General features: G+C 59.9%; 1 protein-coding gene across 3 annotated transcripts in view; it reads left to right on the plus strand.

The window, feature by feature from the left end:
• Positions 1–23021, plus strand: part of ZNF469 (zinc finger protein 469) — a 246364-nt gene that overhangs the window by 193380 nt on the left and 29963 nt on the right. Inside the window, exon 1 of one of the 3 annotated variants that reach the window (XM_027977729.3) lies at positions 5956–6119. The exons of the other annotated variants lie outside the window; for them this stretch is intronic. The gene's annotated coding sequence lies outside the window, so the exon portion shown is untranslated. Of the gene's footprint in view, positions 1–5955; positions 6120–23021 lie in introns of those variants that run through there. 3 annotated transcript variants of the gene reach the window in all.

The raw sequence follows: 23021 nt of genomic DNA on the forward strand, positions 1-23021 counted from the left end.
ACACAAACACATGAGTATGCACACACACACAAATTAACACGTGTTCATGCGTACTAGTGACACACATACACATTCACATGCACACATATGCTATCACATACGCATGCTCCTCACATGCAGGTAAGCACATACCTACTCTCACACACATCCTGTAATGGGAACAGACATACATCTCCTAACACTTGCATGTACACACATATACACAGTCACATGTGCCCATGCACATGCACACCACCCTGAGGTCAGGTCACCCACCCACCTACTTGTCGTGTCCCCGGCTATCCTGGCATCAGGGTTCTCCCGAGGAGGCGTCTGTGACTGGCACGGCCCCAGAAGGAGAGGCAGCACCCTCATGGTGCCCCGAGGGACAGGGGTGGGCGTGGGCCTGTGCCAGGCAGAGCCTGCCTGAACATCCGCTGGCGTCCACAGAGGGTCCTGGCTCCCTGGGCTGGGCCCAGCCCAAGACCCCTGCAGGCTGGAGCTGCCTGGACCACTGCAACGCAGAGCCCACATTCAGCCCGGCACCTCTCTTCAGGGCCCCAGAGGGGGACGCCCCGTCACTGGCCTTTGCCCCCAGGCAGTCAGAGGGAACGAGGGCTGGGGCCATCACAGCAGGTGGCAGAAACGGAAGCATGGCTTTTCTCTCACGTCACTAAATGGAAGAAGAGCTGGCTTGTGCCGGGCCGGACGGGGATGGATAAGCCATTTGGATAGAACATGATCCCAGGGAAGCTTGCCACATTTTTTTCTAGAAGAATGTTGGAAGTTCTGGTGGCCAGGTATGGAAAAAGAAAACCTCCGTACACTGAAGTCATTCACGGCCAGTGGTGTGGAGGCGTTTACACAGGCCAGGTGGTGAGGGCGCTGCTGCCCCCCTAGCCGCCCCGGCTAAAAGGGCCAGTTGTGTCCGCACGCCATGGCCGGTCACCCCGAGCAACACGGAAACACACATGAATGCGCCTTTTACAGCGGGAGCCTTCCTCACAGGCTCCGATAAACGCCCGAGCTGAGCAACATGTAAATCTGTAGTTAGCCCTCGGAGACGTAATTACAGGAGAAAAACAAGGACAGTGGCATTTGGACTGGGAACGGCTGGTTCCTTTCCTGCAGCCAGGCTTGGTGTCGGGGGCCATGGTGGGGGGGCCAGGGGGAAGGAGGTTGGGCCTGGAGGCCCCGAGGCCCGAGGCCGGGGCTGTGGGCCCTGTCCCTCTCCTCCTTGCCCCGGGCCTGCCCCGGGCACTGCCATTGCTTGGGCCGAGCCGATGATCTCCACCCCAAGCCCTCGCTCTGCGGCCGCCCCATGAAAGGGCCCATTCATGCCCCGGAACGCTGGCTTGGGTTACCGCGGCCGGCCCCGTCTCCGCCACGTCTGTTTTCTTTTCATTAGAAGGATTCCCATCTTGAAGGCCCACGAGAGGCTGAATCCAGGGCGCTCAGGCTGAGAATGTTGGGCCATGAAGAGCCACCCACAGGCCCCAGCACCTTTATGAACGAGTCTGATTTGCTTTGGTAGATGGGGAAACTGAGGCTCGGTCCACCTGGTTGGCAGATGGAGGGGTTGGGGTTTGGATTAGGGCCACTGGCTGCCTGCTGGCCTTGCTGGGAGGAGCCTGGGCACGATGGGAGTCCTGAGCCTGTGTGTAGGGCATGGAAGGCTTCCTGGAGGCGGAGGGGCTGGTGCTGGGAGGAGGGGATAGGAGGGCTGTCAGTCCTGGGAAGAGTCTGTCTTGGAAAGCCCTGCACGGCCGAGCCTCTGCCGAGTCACGGGTCCCTCGGCCTGAGGTGAACTCCTGCCGGGCCCAGGGGCATGCAGCCCCCACATGTGAGAGCACGGGGTGGGGGGTGGGCATGGCATGTGGAGGGAGGCGGTGACTGTGTCTGTGTGTAAGACCCTCCTCGGGAAAGCACCGGCTCCTCTCCCTCTTTTTGCTCACAAACGGGGCCACGAAAGACAGGAAGACAGGCAGAAACAATCGTGCTCCGGGCGGGTGTCTGAGTCACGCCACCGTCAGTCTGGAATGTCTCCTTGGAAAGAGGCTGCTTCTGAGCCGGCCCCACCCACACGGCCCGCTCAGGCCTCCTCCCCGGCCTCCCCTCCTCCCCCAGCCTCCTCCCCCTGCCTCCCCTCCTCCTCGGGCCTCATCCCCTCCTGACCCACCTCGTTGGGGGCCCCACCTTCATCACAGCAGACCCCACAAAGGCCCCAGACAGCTCATCGAAGCAGCTTTAATGCACGCCTGCTGGGGGCCTGAGCTGCACTTAGGCAGTAAAACTCACGCCACACTTTATAGATAAAGATTTATTCATTTCCATTTTGTACTTTCCTGATGGCCTATAGAACCTGGACTTTTTTTCTTCCCTGATGTCAGGAAGGAAACTTGTAGGTGGGTCCTGGCCCAGGTGCCTGAAGGACAGGGACACGTCAGCCAGAGCTGGTCATCAAGGACCCTAGAGTCCTGGGACCACATGCTCTTCCTCCCTTGGACACCGCTACTATGTCCAATAGCTCGGAGACCCCCAGAGATCCCCAGCCACTGTCCGAGGAGCTGGGTCTGCCTCCCAGCCTCTCAAATCCTCCCTGAGTGGTGGGCATTGATGTTGCCACCTCCCAGATGAGGAGGCAGAAACTCAGAGAGGCTGCTGATTCGCCCAAGGACACACAGCTGGTCGAGTGCAAGTAAGGAACGAAGGCCAGGCCTGCCTATGGCAGCCTCCCTGAATTCACGGACTATTTGGCAAATTCCGTCAATATTACATCCCTCACATGGCTTCCCTGGAGCCCGCAGGGACGGCGCACAGGGCACACCTCCCTGGGAAGTCTTGGGTTCCACACACGTCCATGTTTGCTGCGTCCTTGCCAAGGAACAAGGAGAATCTTCATGGGACAGGGCCCAAGAGCAGCTAGATCCATACCCCCACCCACCCACCATGATCCCTGGGAGAAGTAAGGACCCCCAGAGCTCAGGCAGGCGCCTGCCGCCAGGCCCTCAGCCTGGACCCAGCCAAGAGCCCGCAGCAGGCAGAGGCAAGCAGCACAGAGACTGGCTCTACCACAGACTCCTGCGTCCTTATGCGGGCTCCCCGCCTCCTCCAGCCTCAGTTTCCCCATCTGACAAAGGAGGTTAAGGGCCTGAGGTGGCAGGTGACACTCGCTGAGAAAGTTCCAGGAGGGCTGAAACGCCCGGCCCAGGATGTCACACCACAGGCCTGGGGAAGAAGGCCTCATCCTCAGGGACCCCACAGGAGAGGATCCACCCTTGGGGCCGGGGTGGACATCGCCTTTGATGCTCAAGGCTACCTGGACGGAAGGTTGTACACGTGCCAGGCACTGTCAGTGTCAAACTGAAGCAGCCATGTGACACTATGCCCCTGGAATTTGCTGGAGGTTTCTCACTCCTCCCACCCCTGCTCTGGCTTCGGGTCCGCGGTTTCGTTTTGACATCAGGCAGAAGTTAGGGGATGACTCAGGGGCTGACTGGCTCTCCCAGCACGCGCAGGGGCCCAGGGAGCCCATGCCCCTTGGGGGCAGCCAGCAACGGGCAGTGTGGGGGCTGGTGGGCAGCGGGGGAGCCGGGCTCCGTGTCTGTGACTTCGGGCAAGTCAAGTCAGACCCCTGCCAGGTCGTGTCCTCTCAGAGAGGGGGGCTCAGCCCAGCCCATCCAGCTCTTTACTCTTCCAAGCAAACGGGCAGGAGCTGGGCCTCCCACGGGGCAGATCCACGGGGCGTCCTATCGGCCAGCTTCTCCCAAGAAGACAGCTTCACATCCAGTGGGGAGGAAGAGAAGGCTTCAAGAGCCAGAGGCCTAGATTGCTGACCACCCGGAGGGTGGAGGCTGCTGCCCCCGGGATTCCCACCCTCAGCACAGCTAACTATCTGGGACCACATAGTCCTCCGTCCTGGGGCCGACCTGCACTCTGCAGGAGGTTTGGCAACTCCCCTGGTCTCCACCGGCCACAGCAGACTCCCGGTGGAGAAGTGCTGGACCTCACCCCCAGGCAGGTGTGCCTGGAGGACTGGAGCGGGGGCTTGGGGGCAGTCTCCCCGGGGGCACCGACCTGGAGGGCTGGGCTCCCAGTGCCCTGGATGGCCAGGAGAGGCTTGTCGTATGTCTGTGGGCATATTCTAAGCCCTCTGGGAGATGAGGAGGGTAGCCCACCTCTCTCCATCAACTCTTAAGACTGTGGTCGTGGGGCAGCATGGAGCGGGGGCCACTGTCACTTCCTCCTGCTCATGGGAGAGCTCACTTCTCACACCACAGAGTGCACGGGTGTGTCACAGCTGGACGGACACACACACACAAACACACACATACGAGCTCTGAAAGTGGGGCCTTTCTTAGAAACAAGAATAGACCCATTAGGAAGAATCAGGAAGGAAATACCTTCTGGGAACTTTGTCTGAGCCAGGGGACCCCCAGCACTAGAAACTTAAGGAAACCGACTGATTGAAACACCGATTAACTGGAGGGGACTCTTAGTCCCTTGCCATCCCGCGTTCCATGGAGAGGGCAATCCCAGGACCCTGAGGCCCAGAATGATGCCACGGAAATGTGAGCTGAGGCCCGGAGCCCCCAAGCGCCAGCGGGGCCAGGCGGCCGGGCCTCCAAGCCCCTAGCCCCCAGGTTCAGGTTTTCAAGACAGCTGGCAGGGATTTCTGGAACCTCCTCTGACACTGTAATGAGCAGCCAGAGGAAAACTGAGTTCAATTCGCATCGTGTTTTAGCTGATTATGAATTGTCCATGCAGAGCTCAGTGCTCAGCCACCTATGGAAACCCACAGGCTAGGGGGGTTTGGGGGGGGTGGCGGTGGCAGCCCATTCACTCATTTCCAAAGGCCCTCGTTACCTATACCTTGCTTTACATAAGAAAGGTGTTCCTAAGAGGGTGTGAAACTTGAACTTCAGTAGTCCAGCTCCCTGCAGCACTCTCAGGGGAAGCATGGTTCAAAAGACTATTTAGGAAAGGACGCCCTTTCTGGAAGTGAAGAATTCCCCCACACACACACTTCACGACTTAGAAGCCATAAGCCTATGTCTTGGTTCATCTAAAGTGGGGAGAGGCTGCAGCTGTTGCAGGACTGCCCCCTGACCTCGAAGGACCCACATGTCCACACTAGGAACTGGCCTCTCGTTCCTGCCTGTCCCAGGATAGCGTGTCACACGCTCTGGTCTGTGTGGCTTTTGGGCAGGTCCCTTGCCTTCTCTGGGGCTGATGTCCTCATCTGTGAATGAACCCCTGAGCCTCTGACCTGTAAGGGCCCCTCGTGCTCTAGGGGCCTGCATGGTTCCATCTCCCCACCATCTGTCTTTCATGCTGGGGGGTGGGGGGCAGAGCAAAGGCACTCTGATTCTAGGGACCCTGGACTCCCACCTTTGAGGCATGGGAGTACCTCAGATGGGAGTCCCCCAAGTAGGTGCCAAATGACAGGGGTGCCCTCGTCCTCCTGGCTGGAAGCACAGGGGAAGAAGGTGTTTACCCTGCTGGTGCCTGGTGGGGGCAGGAGATGAGGCAGGCGGGGAATGGAGGCAGGCGCACACTTGGAAACCACAGGGCGCACTCTGCCAGCCTGGAAAGCCCTGCTAAATCCTGTACCTGCCTCTGAGCAGCAGCAAGCCCCGCCAGTCTTGGGTGGGCTGGCAGGGGTCTGGGCTTACACACCTTTCCCATGGGGATCCCCATCTCTGGGGTGGGTCCCCTGAAACAAACACCTAGGAAGAGCAGTGCTTACAGTAGCGAGGGCGGGGGGCGGGGGCGGCTGGGGGGAGTGAAGGTTTGTAACCGTAGCCACCGGTGTCCGGGAGCAGACCCCGCAGGCCGCCCACGGCTGGGCGGAGGGCGCTCGGAGCACCCGGCCGGCCGCCGGAGCTTGTTTGGAGAGGATTTGGCCCGCGCGGCCCGACCTGGGAAGCGGGTGGAGGTTGCTTTCCTCCTCTCCCCACCCCGCCCCGGAGGGGCAGAGCGCTGCGCGGCCGGGCGGGCCTGCGGTCGGGGATGAGGACTGCGCTTCCGCGCCGCAGAGCGCCGTGCGCGGGCCGGGCGCCGGCGGCCGCCGCTGCCGTTCCGGGAGCTCGTTTGCATCCGCCAGCGCGGCGAGCGGCGCGGGGCCCTCGCAGCGGAAGGTGAGTGTGGACGCGCCGCGCCGCGCGCCGCCCGAGGCTGCCGGTCAGCGCCACCGGCTCGGGCGGCTCCAGAGGAACTCGGGGCTTGCTCCCCGGGGTCACCTGGCCGCCCCCCGCCCCTCCACATCCCCGCGCCCTCGGTGGCGCGCCCCGGCGGGGCCGGACGGACCCTCCCGGCCCTTGCTGCGCCGCGGCCCGGCTGCCCCGACCTCGCTCATGGCCCGGGACGGCCGTGCAGAGACTCAGAAGCCAGGGCGCGCTGGGGACTCGGTGGGGGCCGCGGCCGTGTCGCCCGGCCTCAGCCCTGTCCAGCGCCCTTGACAAGAGCTTGGGCCAGCTCCGTCGGACACTTTGCAAAGTGCAACCAAAGTGCCGGGAACTGCGAGCCCGCCGGGGGCCGCTGGGCGGTGGGTTGGGGGAGCTAGGAGCCGCCCGCCGGACTGCTGGGAGCGGGGAGCGGGGGACGTATGGCCAGGGATTCCAGAGGGAGCTGAAGGGCCGGGCGGGGACGAGAGCGGCCGGGGACCGACCATTCATTGCAGACCTCAGCCGCTGGTTCCCAAGCCGGGCCATTGCCTCCTCTGGGTCGCCCCGGGGCGTGCTGGCCCTGTGGCCCTCGGTCAAGCGGCGGAGGCAGTAGGAGGAGCGGGGTGGGGTCTTTCCGGTCTTGAGGGGCTCCGCGCCGCTGTGCTGCTGCAGGGGAGGCCAAGGGGCTCCCCCACCCGGCCCGCGCCCCTGGCTGGCTCAGGGCACCAGGGGAACCCGGCCAGAGGGACCCGTGGGGATGCGGCGCCGCGCGGCGGCAGCCGGAAGGGAAGGCCAGCCAGGCGCGCGGAGACTTCCCGCGGCCGCCAGACCCTGCCCCTGCCCCCTCCACTCGAGGGGCAGCGGAGTCAGAGGGACAAGCCTCTGGGTGCCGCGGAGGCGGTGGGGGATTCTCGCAGTGGCAGCCGCCGAGGCCGTTAGCCCTTCCCGGGCTGGCGCTTGAGCAGACGCTCCTTACTGTGTCGGGGCTGTGCCACGTGTTACTGCGCTCGGTCCTTCTGTTGCGAGCGAGGTGTCCTGTGTTCTGGATGAAGAGACCGAGGGTCAGAGAGGTTGGGTAACTGGGCCAACACAGCGCAGCTGGTGAGCAGCCGTGCTGACAGCCCTCTCCATTTCATCAGATAGGCTCCATATCTGCGGGTGTCCTGAGCCCTCGCTGTGCCCCAACACTGTCCCAGGCGCCCCCTGACCCAGCAAAGACTCCTGCCTTCCTGAAAAGGAGTAGGGTAACAGGCATGTCAGACAGGGAGCTGGCTGCGGGGGAGTGGGGCGGAGTTACGGTCTTAGGAAGGGCAGCCAGGCTGCCTCTGAGAAGGTGGCCTGGGAGGGCATGCCCTGGTGTGCCTTGTGCCCAGCCTGGCAAGTCCAGAACCACACGGCAGAGCCTGCCTGGAGCCTCCCTGTAGGAGGAAGAGGGGTAGTCCTTTCTGAGGCAAATAGGAAGGCTGGGCCATCTGGAGGGGCACCGTGGCCCATCCAGCATCTTAGCGTGGGAAACAGGTAAAGGATGCGTGGTCCCCACCTGGGTCCCCAGCTGGCCACCCCGGCAGGCAGTGTGGAAGCAGCAAGTCCCAGGATTTCAGGGTCAGAGGGAACTTAGAGGTCATGAACTTCGATCCCCTCATCCAGCCTTCAGTCTCCACCAGACCCAGCCTCCAGGTTACCGACTCTGCTCGAATACCCCCAGCAATGGGAAACTCACTCCTGTTGCAGCGGTGAGGTCCCGCCCTTGAAACCCACTGGGGAGCCCCGAGCCAGCCCTGTTGCAGGTAGGACAGAAACCTCCCACCTGTGGCTCCTACCGACCCCAGTCCTGTCCCCCGGGAGCCAGGCATTCGGGCTGACTCACATGCAGTGGCCTCTGGAGAACGTTAACAGAGAGGTTACCTCCCCTTTCCATCTGATCTCAGGGCCTGCACTTTTTCAGACTGGCTTCCAGGCCAGGTACCCTCCCGCCTCTCTTGGAGAAGATTGGCAGGTCTCTGCTGGCTTCACATTCGTGAGCACCAGGGTGGCCTGGAAGCAGAGCCTGCCCTCACCTCCTTTTTTTCTGGAACCCTGCCACCACCGATGGTGCCAAAGACGCATGTGCCCCTGGACGCCACTCACACGGTGGCTTCCTCTGGAGCCTGAGGCCGCCCAGCCCAGCACACCCCATCCTTGTTGGCTTTGACTCTAAGAGTTTGGTTACCTTCCTCTTCCTTGTTCAAAAGGGCCGGCTGAGAGCGAGGGGCAGGCCATGTAGATCAAGAGTGCAGGCTCTAGAGACAACTGTCCAGGGGCTGTGTGGGCAAGTCACCAGCACAATGGGGGACCTTGCAGGGCCTCACAGTACCCGCCGAGGTGCAGAGCGCAGGGGCACAGGTGGGCACGCCCAGCCCTATGGTCCCTGGCCTGGGACTCTCAGAGACTCCACAGGGTCTGTGGGAGGGGTCTGGAAGATGCAGAAGACAGGGGTGTGAAGTGCCAGCTGCCAGTCCAGGATGAAGGGAGGTCATAGGGAACCGTTGTGCAGCCTGGGTCCTCCTGGTGGGCCCACTTCCCAGCCCATCCCCACCGGCCTGCCCACCTTGGCTTTGTTCATCCTAGTTGCGCGGTAGGGAAGAGAGTAGGGTAAGCACAGGAACAGCCCGCTCTTCTGCCCGTGCAGACAGAGCAGAGCTGGAGCCCCAGTTTGTGGATGGCCACAGTCCAGCCCGCTCTCCCCTGGAAGGCGCTCCAGGTCAATCAGCATACAGGACGCCGGCTCCCCCTCCCCACTCCTGGCCCGGATACTGGGCATCCAGTCTCTCATCTCCACCGGCCCACCTTCCACATCAGTGTGCCCCCTCCTCTGCTCTGCCCCCATTCCTTCTGGCACCCCCCATCACCTGTGGGCCTGCCTGTCTCCCACTCGACAGTCCCCCATTAACAGTAAGATGATGCTGGTGCTTGGACCTCTGTCCTCCGAGCTGTACAGTGCACTCAGCACTCCCAGCTTCTATTGCCAGCTTCACTCTCTGATAGAATTGAGGGCTGAGCTGAGCATGGTGGAAGGAGGAGGGTGTGGGGGTAGTGAGCACTGGGAGATGTTCTTGCAGGTGCCTGGGGTCCCTCCCTGCCTAGTTTATCCTCACCTTTCACTCAGTGACCATGGCCAGGGTGGCAGACACTGTCCTTGGGGACTGATTGCAATCTTGTACTTCATTTCCCTGATTGGAAGGAAAGGTGGGCCTGTACAGTTGGGTAGGTTGTTCACTGCACAAGGGCACCCAGCTATATACTATACTCTGCTCACCAGGCCTCCACTTGCCCAGGCTGTGTCCACCCTGGGGGTGCCTGTTTCACACACCCAGCGGTCCTGGAAGCACGAGCGGCGGCACCGCATCAGACGTGTGAGCAGTGCACGCAGAGCTGTCCTTGCTCCTGAGGAGGCCGAGGGCAGTGCAGTCGCATGCACAGCCTGGACGCTGCCCTCCCACAGGACCAGGGCCTCCGTGCCTCCTGACTTGGGATTCCCTCCCCACTCCTCAAATGCTGACAAGTGTCTGGGCCCCTCAGCCTCCTTTGATGTCCACATCACTGGCCCCCCTTGGCCTGGGTGTGTCCCACCAACTTGAGGGGAGAGTAGGAGGCAGGGTGGGGCCGTTCAGGGACCCTCCCCCCACCGATGTGCTAGGGGCTGGGGCCTGGCTGCAGTCAGCACGGCGAGTTCCTGAGTCCAGATGGTCCTTGGAGCCTGAGGCCCCGCCCCTCGCACCACGGCCTGCGGTTGCCAGTCCTGAGTCCCAGAGACCAGAAGTGAGATCAGTGACTGAACTGGCAGGACTCAGGGCTGTGACCCCAGCGTCAAAACGTAGGCTTCCTGCGATTACTCATCCCAGCTCTCGTTGGGATTGAAGTGGTCTCTGAGAATTACATCCTTGTCTAAATAAAGCTGGCTTCTCAGAGCACAGCTCCAAATATAAGCTCCCTTTATGACCATGGGAAGAGCCTGAGGAGGGAGGTGAGCAGGCAGGGCTTGTCTGGGGAAACCTGGGGGTCACCTACCGCATCCTGACACTGTTAGCCTAGGCCCCAGCCTTCCCATCACCCAGCACTTGAAACAAGAGGGGCCACCACCCGGCACCCAGGAGCTGGCAGCCCAGCAGTTGGGTGCCCACACCCACAGCTCCCCGCCCCAGGTCGGAGGGGAGACCCTCCAGTGGAACAGTGAGTTTGTAGGGAACTCAGAGCCTATGGTCATTCCCTCTCAGCCTCCCTGGGGCCAGAACAAGGCAGTGGCCCCTTGGAAGCCCAGAGAGGGCCAGGGGAGGTGGTCTTCAGGGTGTGGAATGCAGCTATTTGTCCTGGTCTTGGCCACTCCACCTGGACCTGGGGTCCGCAACCGGTGGAAGAGGGCAGGGCCGTGCCGGTGACAGCAGGAGGCGAACGTGCTGCAGGTGGACGGAACCAGGCCCCGAGCCCAGGCAGCCTCCTCTGCCATCCCCAGGCCCTCCTGGCCAGCAGGCACCAGCAGCAGGCCGTCTGCTGCGGCCTCCGTCCCGTCTCTGGGCTGCTCACAGGCTTGCATCCCAGCCAGCGGCCGAACAGACTCCACATTCATGAGCGGCCTCGAGTCTTCCCAAAGGCCCAGCCTTGCAGAATGTGACCATTGCATTTTCCGAATTCCTCCGGGACGACTGGGCCAAGGTGGCCATGTGTAAGCAGGGCCTGCTTCTCTAGGCCTTGCATGTGTCCAGCAGGGACACTGCAGAACAGGGCCTCTCTGGGCTTCCTGTCAGGGGGCTGGAGGAGCAGTCAGTGTGGGATGGCCACAGCCACGGCCAGACGGGGTGAGGGAGCCAGGACCAGGCCCTGGTACTGGAGGAGGCAGCCCTATTGGTGGAGGCTGTGGGCTGGTGGGTGTCCTGTGTCCATCAGTCCTGCAGGAACCTTGTTTTCTTTGAAAAAAAAAAAAACCCATAATTCGTGCACCATAAAATTCACCCTTTAAAAGTGTACACGTCAGTGGGTTTTCGTATATTCACAAGGTTGTGCAACCATCGCCACCATCTTGTTCTAGAACATTCTCGTCACCCCAAAACAAAACCTGGACCCACTGGTAGTGACTCCAGCCCCTCGCCCAGTCTTGGCAACCACTTAGCTGCTTTCTGTCTTTGCCCATCCCAGATGTTTCACACAAACAAAACCACACCGTGTTTATCTTTCTGACTCACTGGGTGCTTGCCCGGCGCATCCACATTGTAGATAGGATTGGCACTTTGTCCCTTTTCCTGGCTGAATAATATTCCAGACTGTGGATGACCACTCTGTGTGGATGACACCGATATGAACACATGTGCACAGGCGTCTGTATGGGTGTATGTTCTTGTCCCTCATTTGTGCGGACGTGTGTTCTCAGCTCTCGTGGGTCGACATCCGTAGGCTCAGGTGGTCGCTCTAACCTGTCACTCTGAAGAGCTGCCCAAGTGCTCCCCGTGGCAGCCATGCCGTTTCCTGTTCCCACAGGCCATGGGGACCCTTACCCTCTTCCTGTGATGAGGAAACCAGGACCGGGAGGCAGAGGCACTGACTCGGGTCACGTGCCAGGAAGAGGGGCCCAGATTCAACCTCTGCCTGGGCGCGGAGGTGAGATCAAGGCCAAGGGTGGCCACCACGCCCCACCACTCCCTGAGATGTCTCCCCTGAATGAAGGGGAGACCAGGGCCCTTCCAGGGGTCCCCACTGCTCTGCCAGAAATGTGCGCTTGCTCACCGCTCCCGCCACCTTGCCCAAGGGGCTTTTTCTCAGGACTGGGGAGGGTGGTGCCCTTGGAGAGAGACCAAGCACATCACTCAGGGACCACTAGCTCTGAACTGATCCCAGGAAACCCGGACGTCACTTATGTTGAGGTCAGGTGAACCTGTAGAGCGTTAGCTCAGGTCTGTCCCAAAGTGCACCCCGTACCCCATCCCGCAGTTGTTTCCATGGTTCCAGAACACACAGTCGGAAAGATGAATCCGATGACTAGCGGAGTCTGGGACACCCGGGGAGCGGGAGCAGGCGGTGTCCACCCTGGCGGCCCAGCGACCCCACTGGGTGCTCGGCTCCCTCTGTGCTCCGTGGCTTTGTCCAACAACCATTTGTGCAGGGCCTCCCGGGCCGGGCTGGGCCCCAGACACTGCCTCACCTCACCCCTATAGGAGCTCAGCGTGCCTGTAGCAAAGGTGCGAAGGGGGCTTCTGGGCAGGGTCGGGGAGGCCAGGAAGAGAAGGTGTTCCAGGGCCGATCCTAGAAAGAGGAGAGCACGACCCGGTGACAGGTTAGTCAGCCCGTGTGCCCAGCCCGCCTCCTGGCCTGTAGAGTCCACGAGAGGCCGGAGCTCTGCTGCCCGCACCCCTGCCACGCGTGCCGTGTTCTGCTCAAGGGAGCTGGAGACATGTCGCCGTGTGAGGCCCTGTGCAACCATCAGAGCAGGGGTGTGCAGGTGAGTGTGTATGCGCATGTGTGCCTGTGCACGCATATGTGAGTGTCGTGTGCGTACATGACGTTGTGTCGTGAGTACTGTATATACACATATGATACAATATTACCAGAGTAACATTACCAAAGTAATTACTTACAGGGGTAAGTTTAACTGTTCTGAGAGCCACATTTAAAAACAAAAAGTGAAAGGAGCAAAATTGATCATATTTAATACAATATGTCCAAAAAGGCATCACTCCAGCATGGGGTCGATACAAGATCAGTGAGGCAGTTTAGGTTCTTGAGGTCTGGCGTGTGCCGGCGGCTGCCCTGCCCATCTGGTCTCCAGGTGCCCTGAAGTTGTGGTGCCCCTGACACCACCCCCAGCACAGGGCCCTCCCCTCTTCAAGCCCACCTCACCTTCTCACCTGCTTCCTCCAGGAAGCCTCTCCAGACTGCATTTCCTTCTCTGGGCTTCGTGAGCCTGGATCAGACCCTGTCTCACCCAGGCCTGCTGAATCAAAAATCACTAGAGGAGGCCCTGGGGCCTGCGTGTTCATAAGCTCCCCTGGCAACTTGAAGGCTTTATCCACGTTGAAGTTGGAGACCCTCGTAAGCCCTTACCTCTTTGTTCCTAGGTGTTGTGTTTTAGGTATGCTAGACAGCAGCTGTCCACACACCACTTCCTTGCCCACTGCCATATCATTGCACATGCTGTTTTTCTCTCTTTGGGACGTTTGGAAAGCTCCTATTCATCCTTCTAAACCCACCGCCAACATTGCCCTGCCTTTCCTCTGAGGTTTACCTCCCAGGGAAGCGTGAGTCCTCTCCCCTCTATTCCTCCTTCTTGATTCCACCCTGTGCGTGATGCTTCTGCGTCTGAAGTCCCTGGTGTGCTGGGGCCTGGCCCCAGCTCTCCTCTATGTTCCCAGAGCCTGGCTGGGCCCCCAGCATGGAGCGACCTCCAAGCATGGATGTGGAATGAATCCGGGCATGCGTGGGTGGGTCGGTCTCTGCAATCTCAGTAAACATCTGGCCACAGGGCCTGGCAGGAAGTTGACCTCGAGGGTACCACTCGGCTGGCAGCCGTCTATAAATACATTCTAAACTCAGACCAGCCCACGTGCATTCCTGCTCCCCACCCCGGAGTGCCCTTCCCAGCGGAAGAAAGGCAGCCGGCGGCTCTGCAGGCCTGGCCGGGGTGGTCGCTCCCAGTGAGCGGGAGCGTGTCCGCTCCAGGGTCAGCTCAGGGCCCGGCACATCCAATTGTTATCTGAGCACACGGGCCGGCAGGCCAGCGCCCGGGCTGCATTTAGCTCTGAGAGAGGCTCCCCGTGCCGACAGCGTGCTTTTCTTGGACGTCTAGGCTGTGTTTATGCCGGGCTGGTGCCTGGGGAGTAATTAAAGCCTCAGAGGCTCACAGAGGGGCCTGCCTGCCCTGGGTAGGTGCTGGGTCTGTGCGCGCAGGCCTGAGGCCCCTGTTACATGTGGCCTGTTGAAAAGAGACTGAAGCTGAGCTGTACTTTGGCGGCTCTGAGCTGAGCCCCATCAGGGTACTCCTGTGCGTCGGGCAGGACGAGGGATCTGGGGGAGGGTCAGCCAGCCTGGACTTCTTCAGTGTGTCGTCTCCTGGATGCTCAGCCCTCCTGCCCACAGTCCACACTCACAGTTTTGCCGCCCAGCACAGGGGCAAGTACCTGTAGGCCCGCAGTGGGTCTGAAAGGGCTCTGGCTGCCACAGGCCAGGCCTGGTGTCCGGCAGCCGGCATCGTGCTCCCCAGAAGTGGAGTGGACGCCTCCCTGCAGCCCGGCCTCTTGGACACGCGCCTTCAGCAGGGACTGCCGGCCCTAGAGCAGTGATGGGGCCTGGGAACATGGCACTGTGGCTGGAACGCAGTGCAAGCCCTGGGGACCGCTCCACGTCCTGGTGGCTGCACAAGGAGAGGGACCGGCAGTGCGAGCCTCCATGGTGTGACTGGCCCACGTCTCACCTGTCGTCTGTAAAAACGACCCCAGAGGCGCTTCTCATTTTTCTGGGTTTAGTCGGGGAGAGGACAGCACCATGTGCGCCCAGAGCAGCCTGGGAGGCAGGGCTGGGGGGTCATGCTCCCGTCTCAGCTCCCCTGGGACGTCACACCCCATGTGTCCTGGAGCCCGGCTGTAACTGGTGGGTTCATGGCCCCAGAGGTCAGGGGACAGGCAGGTTCTGGCGGGTAAGGAAAGGAGACACACTGTGTCCAAGGGGACTCCCAGCCCCGTGGTTTCCACGAGGTTTCCATCCTCACGGTCCCCTCAGGCTGCTGTGCCCACCCCAGGCATCCACGCTTCAGCCTGCCCCTCACCACCCGCACTCCTGCTCCCCTGGACACCGCCTCCAACCCAGGCAGTTCCCCAAGCCTGGCTCAGCCTAGACCCTACCTGGGGCAGACCATGCAGGCAAGGCCTCAGGAAGTTGTGGCAAGGACGATGTTTCTCCGACAGCCACAGCCAGCCAGTGAGGAAGCGCGGCAGGGAGTGTGAGGTGTCCGGAGGTAGAAGGCAGCGGTACAGGGGTGGTTGTATTAATGGATGATATTTTGTTCCAGTAGAGCACCATGCGTTACATAGAGTTGTACACATTGTATCATGCAAAGTGTAGAACCTGCCTTTAAGTATATACTTGATGTTTATAAACCACACACTGGGGCTCCTGGGATGGTGTGCCATTCCCAGGTACCACCTGCCAGGCACCATGTTAGAATTTTGGCCAGATAACTGGTGTTCCTCTCATTGTACCCCTCTGGGCGGATTAAGACGCTATAATACCCACTTGAGGCTCCAAGGCTACAGTGACTTGTCCGAGGTTGCATACCCATCAAGGGGAGCTGGGGTTGGAACCAGGTATCAGCCCTGGGAGGCGGTCTGTCCATCCCACCGTGCGGCCCTCACCACCAAGAGCATCACCACACTGAGACTGTCCCTCCTCTCTGGACGCCTGTCTCCGAAGGCCACAGCCCTGGGCTGTCCCCAGTGGACTACGCCATCTCGGTCCATGCTGGTCATCTCACACCCAGGCCCCTGTATGGGCAGAGTCACGCACAGGGATGTCCTCTGTCCATTCACTCATTTTCGGTCCCCATCTTACACCCCTTCTCTGAGTGCTTTCCGCTCGTCATCCCACTTTTAGCTGGACCATGTTGTGTGCACCAATCACCTTGAGTACACACGGCAGAACAACTCTTGACTGGCTTGTGGGGCCAAGAAGGCCCTGGGATGGTAGGATTCTCAGAAGTCTGCCTCTGCTTCTGGGCTCTATCTTTGCTGCGTGGGCCTCGAAGGAGACCCTCCTGAGGGAGCAGGAAGGCCTCTGTCCTGCCCGCCATCCCAGCCTCTCCTTAATGGAGGTGTACCCACCATGCCCCGGTCTCTGTGGTCTGAGCATGCCCGGGGACAGGTCTGGGTCGCGGGCCCTCCCCCGGACCAGCGGTGGGAGCAGCCTGAGTCTCTCCCTTCCCCATCCTCCAGCCCTCATCGTGGGGTCTGCCCCTGTCCCAGCTGTTGGGGAAAGGAGGGTGAGGATGATGGAGGTGGGGAGGGCACAGCTGTGCACCCTTCTAAGTTAGTAATCTTTGCTCTGACATGTAAACACGAATCCGAATATTTATATAGGTGTCCTGTACGTGTGTATGAGATAGACCGATTCTGTCTAGGAGATTTCTCTTAGACACGATCCAAGGTTTCAGTGGCTACAAACGTTGGAAGCCCCCAGGCTCAGACGACCTCAGACCCTAGTTGCAGACGCACTGGCGTCCGGGTGTCTGGGAGTGATGGTCAGTAGAGGAGCCTGGCCCTCGTACCCCAGCCTTCCCATTTAGGGTGCAGGCCCCTGGGTGTTAGGGCACCCAGAGCCTGGGCACAGGTCAGAGGCATCCCTGTCCCAGCCAGCTGGGTGGCACATGGCAGATGGCGCCCCTCTCGTCGGCATGCCGGACAAAGCTGCGTCAAAGAAAACAAAACAAAGGCCTGAGAAAGCACTTTATCTCAGCAAATACAGAGTGCCAGAGGAAGCTCGTGTTCTCCTCCTTGGACGGGCCTTTGATCCCTGCCTCCCGCTGCGGAGTCACAGGGGCTCCTGCAGTGACGTGTGGGGCAGCGAGTAGGGCTCGAGGCCCTCCCCGCTTCTCTCTCAGGCCCCCTGCTTCTCCGCTCAGGACACATCTGGGTGCAAAGATGCAGTCATCAGGGAGGAGGACAGGCTGACCGGTGCCCCTAGGCAGGGGGACAGGAGTTCTCAGATGAACTTGGATCTGCGTCCTTGGCAGCAGCCCGGAGCGTCTGGGACAAGGATTGTGACCAGACGGTCAGCTGGGACCCAAGTCACTTTCCCACAGGAAAATGATCATTTTCATGGGTCCTGGGACAAAACCGATAGTGATAAAGTTACAGCAGCCGTCGCTGAGCTGCGCTTATTGTGCTGAGAACTTGAGTTTGCACCCTCCTGTTTAACCCATCCCACACCCCGCTTAGAGAAGAAAGCTCAAGCGGAGAGATGCCGAGGTCTACAGCTACCCACTGCTGTGTAACAAGCAGCCCCAGCCTAGGGGACTCACACGACTGTGATTTATCCGTGTTTGTGCTTCTGTGGGTGGGCAGTGGGGTTTCTGCTGGTCCCACCCAGGCCCCTCAGGGGGCAACATCAGGTTGGTGGGTTGGTAGGCGGCCAGTTGGTCCCAACTGGCAGTGCTCACGTAGCTGGTGGTTGGTGGTTTGGGCAGAGGCCAGCTGAGAACACCCCAGCCGGGCAATCCCTCTCTCCTGGGTGTTCCTTCCCCAGGGCCAGGCCCAGGGCCACCTAAGGGGGATGGCTGGGCAGGGCCCACAGGCCAGCAGGTACCCTGGGACCCCCAGGGCAAAGCACCCAGGAGGTGAGAGCCAAGCTCCAGTACCTACCCCTGCTGGACTCAGGGTTACAAGCATAGTGTGACCCCAGACAGTTCTCACCACCTCCCTGGACCTCGAGTCCTCCCTGAGGAGCTGGGGATGACGTCATCCTGGCAGCTCACAGGTTAGTGTAAGAATCAGCCCCCAGGATAGACAAGACAGGTTGGGTGAGCAGAGGGTGCAGTGAGCTGCTTCCAGCAGCGCCTACTGTGGTGGCCATCACTGGGGAGCCCAGAGCCATCCGCCCTCTTGGCAGGAAGGGACTGGGGCACAACTGGGCAACCTTGACCTCCAGCGTCGGCACACTTGAGCCCGGATTCTGTCCCTGCCCACAGCAACCCCTGAACCTCAGCAACCTCGGGACCCTAGCTTCCACCTAGGCCTGGCAGTTAGAAGATTGGTTCCACTTTCCAGATGGGGAGGCAGTGAGGCACTGCCTGCTGGCAGAGGGGTGCAGACTCTGAGGGTGCCCTCTGCTCTCCCAGGCACACCCCACCCTGGGCAGCACGAAGGGAGCAGGTCCCATGGCCTCTGTGGTTCATGGAAGCACTTCGCCGGTGCCTGCTTTCCGGAACCTCCGAGCCCAGCGGCCTCCTTGGGGCCCGGAACCCCGCCTCTTCCATCAGTCTCTCCTCTCAGCTGTGAAAACAGAGCAGCAGCCGCAGGAGAGCTGGCTCAGCCCCGGGTCAACTGGGGGCTGCAGCGCAGGGACCCCAGTCAGAGGCTGACAGTGAGCTGAGAGTGTGTCCCAGCTCCGTCTGAACCTCCCAGCATCTTGGTAATTGGCAGTCGCCCTGCTCTCAGGGTGCTGCAAGAGGGCCTTCTAGGACCCCAGCACAGCAGGTTACTGCAGCCAGGGGCTGAGCCGGTCCAGGGAAGAGCTAGGAATGAGATGGGGCCAGGAAGGGGCCTGGAGGCAGAAAGGCAGTCTCTCCCTCTGGGCCCTCTGACAGGCCAGGTCCCAGATCCAGTCCAGCTCTCCCACCCCCAGCCCTTTGCCAGGTCTTTGGCCCCCGAGGCCCTGGAGCCTTCCATAGGCTCAAGCAGAAAAGAGATCCAGACCTTCAGTGGTTTTGTATGGTCCCTCCCCCATGGGATCACAGAGCTGACCAGTAGTCACTGGGGAGAAGGAGGGTGTATCCCCTTCCCAGACTTGGGACAGAGCTGTCAGTGACAGAGGTGGTGTCTCTGCTGCAGGCACCCATGCGCTGCAGGGCCAGTCATGGCAAGGCCACTCTCAGGGGAGAGGGGTTCACATGGCGGGGGAGGGGGGCAGTTGCTTACTCCAAAGCATCAGTCCTGCTGTGAGCCAGGGGTGGAATACAGCACTCAGGGCCCTAAGACTGGAATTCTAGTCCTGGTGATGGATGTGTGGTTAGATGATGACGGATGGTGGGTGGGTGGATGGATGGATGGATGGATGGATATTGGCTAGCTGGATGGATGATGGATGGATGGTAGGTAGATGGATGGATGGTGGGTGGATGGATGGATGATAGGTGGATAGATGGTAAGTGGGTGGGTGGATGGATGGGTGGATATTGGATAGGTGGATGGATGGATGGTGGATGGATGGTGCATGGATAGGTGGCTAGAAGGATGACTCCTTTTGCCAGTCATTGTGCTGAGTAGCAGACACAAGCGTGAACCCTTCAGGCTAGTCCCTCCCCTCCAAGAGCTTCCCATACAGCTCAGAAAGCTGAGTGACTAGGTGGATGGGTGGCTGGAGGGCTCTGGGCGCTGGTAGTGGACACTGCCCTGCTGCACAGTGATCAGCTCCCTGAAAAAGGGTATGGTGGGACAAGAGTGCCGTGTGGACATGTGGGGTGTGAAGAGCCCCATGGATACAGACATCCCAGTGGGGCCCGGCCCCTAGTCAGTCTTGACTCCTCCACAGTCGACCTGGGTCCACACCTGTGCCCCACACTTTCAGCGTTCACCTCTCTCTGAGTCCTCACATCCCTAGCAGGAGCAGGGGTTGCAGGGGTGTCCACACCCGCCTCAGGGCCTCACTCTCCTGAGTCCCTTTGTCCGACCCGGCCCACTGCCCATCCATCACCCTCACCCACTCTCTTCTCCTGATGGGGAGACATCTGGGCAGAGTGGGGGTGGGGCGTCCAGAGTCATGCAGCCAGTTAAGCTTCTGCTGATTCTCTCATCTGCCCAGCCCAGGGGGAACAGAAAGGCACCATAAAAAGGCCAGTTTACCCTAAGAAGATAAGACCGTAAATGCCAGCACCCAGCCACACATACCAGAGCTCAGATATGTGGGAGATGCGTGTAGATCAGGACACTCAGCTTTTACAAGGTCCAGACACCGGGTGGGGAGGGCGGATGCGGTCAGGGCTCTGCAGAGCCGGCCATGGAGGGCAGTCCTGGGGATGGGTGGAGTCGGAACCCTCGAGCCGCAGAGATCACCCAGAGTGAGGCGCGCCCCAGTAGCTGACCCTTTCTATTTTGCTATTACTACAAATTTATCACTTGGATTCTTTTTTTAAGTACCCTTTTACTCTGAGAAGTACCCAGTTTGGACTGTACATTTTGTGGTCTACATCAAGGCCAGGAGGGACCGCCCCCTGCCATCCCCCGCTGAGGGACCCTCTTTCCAGAAACCTTCCCTCCTGGAGCCGACAAAGCAGACAGCATCCACATGCTGTCAGGTAGCCCAAGATCCCTGGCAATCCTGGGGTCCTTAGAGAAACAGCTGGAATTTTTCTGGCAGTAGTTGTTTTATAGGATAGCTGTTTTCACGTGTTTGTGTTGGACCTTTTTAAATGTCAACAAAGGTAGTGATAAAGGCACCCTGAGCAGCCCATTGGCCACTGCAATGGTTACTGATACCTGGTCGCCTGCCCTCTGAGTTATCCTTGTTGAGTTTCTGAAGCAAATCCCAGATACAGTCCTATTTCATCTACGAAGGTGTCAAGAAGAGCAGTTGGTCCTTCCGAGGCGAGACAAGGGGGTGCTCAGTTGTGGGGGCGTTTCAATCAGCATGTCAGTGAGTTTCTGGCCTGAAGGGTTGTCTGCCTTTTTAACCTAAACGAGTCGGTAGTTGTCCTGTCGCCATATCCCTGCACAGTCTCAGAGGGAGGCCTGGGCTCCCGGAGCTTTGGGTGTCCAGGAGTGTGGGGGGGATGGTTTGGACATCTCTGGTGTCAGGATGCTGCCTCGCAGCCCATTGGAGGCAGGAGGCGTGTGCCAGTGTGTGAACAAATGCACTCGATGAGGTGTTTCTTCTGAGTTGGCAGGTAGGGGACAGTGGGGAGCTGTGGGAAGGAGGTTCGGACCATGGGGAGAGGTGAGGACAGGTGGCTGAGTGAGGAGAGAGGTAATGAGCAAATCACAGAGTGCTTTGGGCCACTCACAAGAGCCAGCAGCTGACGCCCAGAACAAAGTTGTCTCCCAGCAGGGTCATCTGTGAGCCCCTCACCCCACCCCACCCCACCCCCATGAGTTTATATTGGTCAGGGTGCTTTTCAGCTACAGGGGAACAGAACTCAACTCAAAATAGGTTAAATAAAAAGAAGACTGTTGGTTCACCTAACTGACTGTGCAGGGCATACTTCAGGCATAGCTGGATCTAGGTCCTGAAATAGTGGCAGCAGAATCCAGTCTAATAGAACAGTGGAGGGTCAGCCCCACCAAAGTTACACGTTCATGGCAGGGGAGTGGGTAGAGGAAACCCACGGTGCTACTGCCAGGAACAGGAGGATGGGTGCCGGGCAGGCAGGAAGCAGGTGATTCCACAGCGGGAACATTCACAGGTCCAGGGGTGGGCCAGGGCTAGAAATAGGGCAGAGCCAGAAGGGTCGAGCCCCGAACCCGGGGTGGGGCCACAAGCAAGATGGGCACCACAGACTGGCAGCCCTGGGTCAGGTCCACCCGGTGTGTTTAGTTGCCCACAGCTACAATTTTAAAATTGTAGAACTCCACAAGGCTGTCCAAGCTTCTGGTGGAAACCCAAGATATGCATCCACGCTGGGCCCATGATGCCACCAGGAAAACAGTCAGATCGGGGAATGGAGCCAGAAGCCCCTGCTGGCCACAGTCCCCAGCGTTCCCTATTGCCCACCCCAAGAACACTCGCCTTGCCTGTGTTCTCACCCCTTCCATTTGGGCATTTGTATCTGTACCTCGGGACCTAGAGAGGGTACCAAGGGCAGGAGAAGCTGAGAGAGTGTGGGCCCAGGGCCCCAGCCAGGTAGCATGAACAGGAATAGAGCAGAGGGTTCAGGGGGCCCCAGTAGGCACCCAGGAAATGCAGACAAAGTTTAGAGTATCTAGGCAGTGAAGGCCAGCCCCTCCCAGCTGCCCAATGGGGCCACTGTGTTCTGGCCATCTATGTCCTGCCCAGTCAAGCCCTGCTGGTCTGCTCCAGGGCCCAGACCCAACGTGCCCTCCAGCCTGCAGCTCTTGGCCCCAAAAGCAGAAAAGCCCTGCAGTTCAACAGATCAAGATGGTTCCTGCATTCTCCTCCCACCCACTCCCCCAAAAGGCACACGCTCACACACACACACACACACACACACACACATCTTGGCAGCTGACGAGCGCTAACGTGGCTGAATTGCTGTTGGGGACTTTGAAGGAAGCTAATTAAAACCAGCTGAGATGTGAAAAGCTGGAAGGTGGCAGGAGCCAGGGACAACTTTCCATGGGGCTCCGGAGCCAACTTTGCCACCGCCAGCCGTAGTGTCCAGCCAGGCCCCGCGACAGCTCAGCCTGGCCAGAGGAGGGACCGGCCAGGAAACTGCCCCTGCACAAGGCCGAGAGCTGCACGCAGGGCTGGGGCAGGAAGGCAGGGGTGTGGGGGTCGGGGTGAAGTGGTGGAAGGGCTGCAAGACTGCTCAACTCTGTGCCTGCGGGGTCACCAGCTGAGGCTCCAGGAACAGTCCTGCCCCTCCCTGAGGGTGCTCTGCAGAGCACCCCACAGCCCCATCCCCCGCAGCCGGGGCTGGGGCCCCACACCTTGTGCTCAGCGGAGCAGAGTGAGCTTCTTCAGAAGGTCCCAGTTGGACCCTGTTCATCATCAAAGTAATTGCTGCTCCGTGTCAGACACAGATGTTTAAAAAGTGAGCCGGTAAGGCCCCGTCCCTTCCAATCCCCACCGCAGACTTCCAGAATTCTCCCCATGAGCACAGGCTGGCTTCTGTTTGCTTTTTACAAGATAGATCTCACTGCGCTCACACCGTGGGCATCTCGCTTCTCCACTGGGGTGGTACGGGGTTGGTACTGCTCCCAAATTGAGTGCATTTGTTCACATACTGGCACACGCCTCCTGCCTCCAACGTGTTGCAAGGCAGTGACCTGCCACCAGAGATGTCCGAACCATCCCTGCCACACTCCTGCCCCCCACTGCCCCCACCTTCATTTCTGCAACAGCCTCCCAGGAATACCTGGGGGTCTGTGCGCAGTGACCGATCCTGTCGATGGCGTTTGGGACTGCCAGGTTGCTTTTCCGTTTCTTCCAATCTTTGCATAACCTTTCCAGTCTTAGCGTAAACATGTTATT

Source organism: Ovis aries, chromosome 14 (assembly GCF_016772045.2).
Source record: "Ovis aries strain OAR_USU_Benz2616 breed Rambouillet chromosome 14, ARS-UI_Ramb_v3.0, whole genome shotgun sequence".
NCBI classification, from domain to species: Eukaryota; Metazoa; Chordata; class Mammalia; order Artiodactyla; family Bovidae; genus Ovis; species Ovis aries.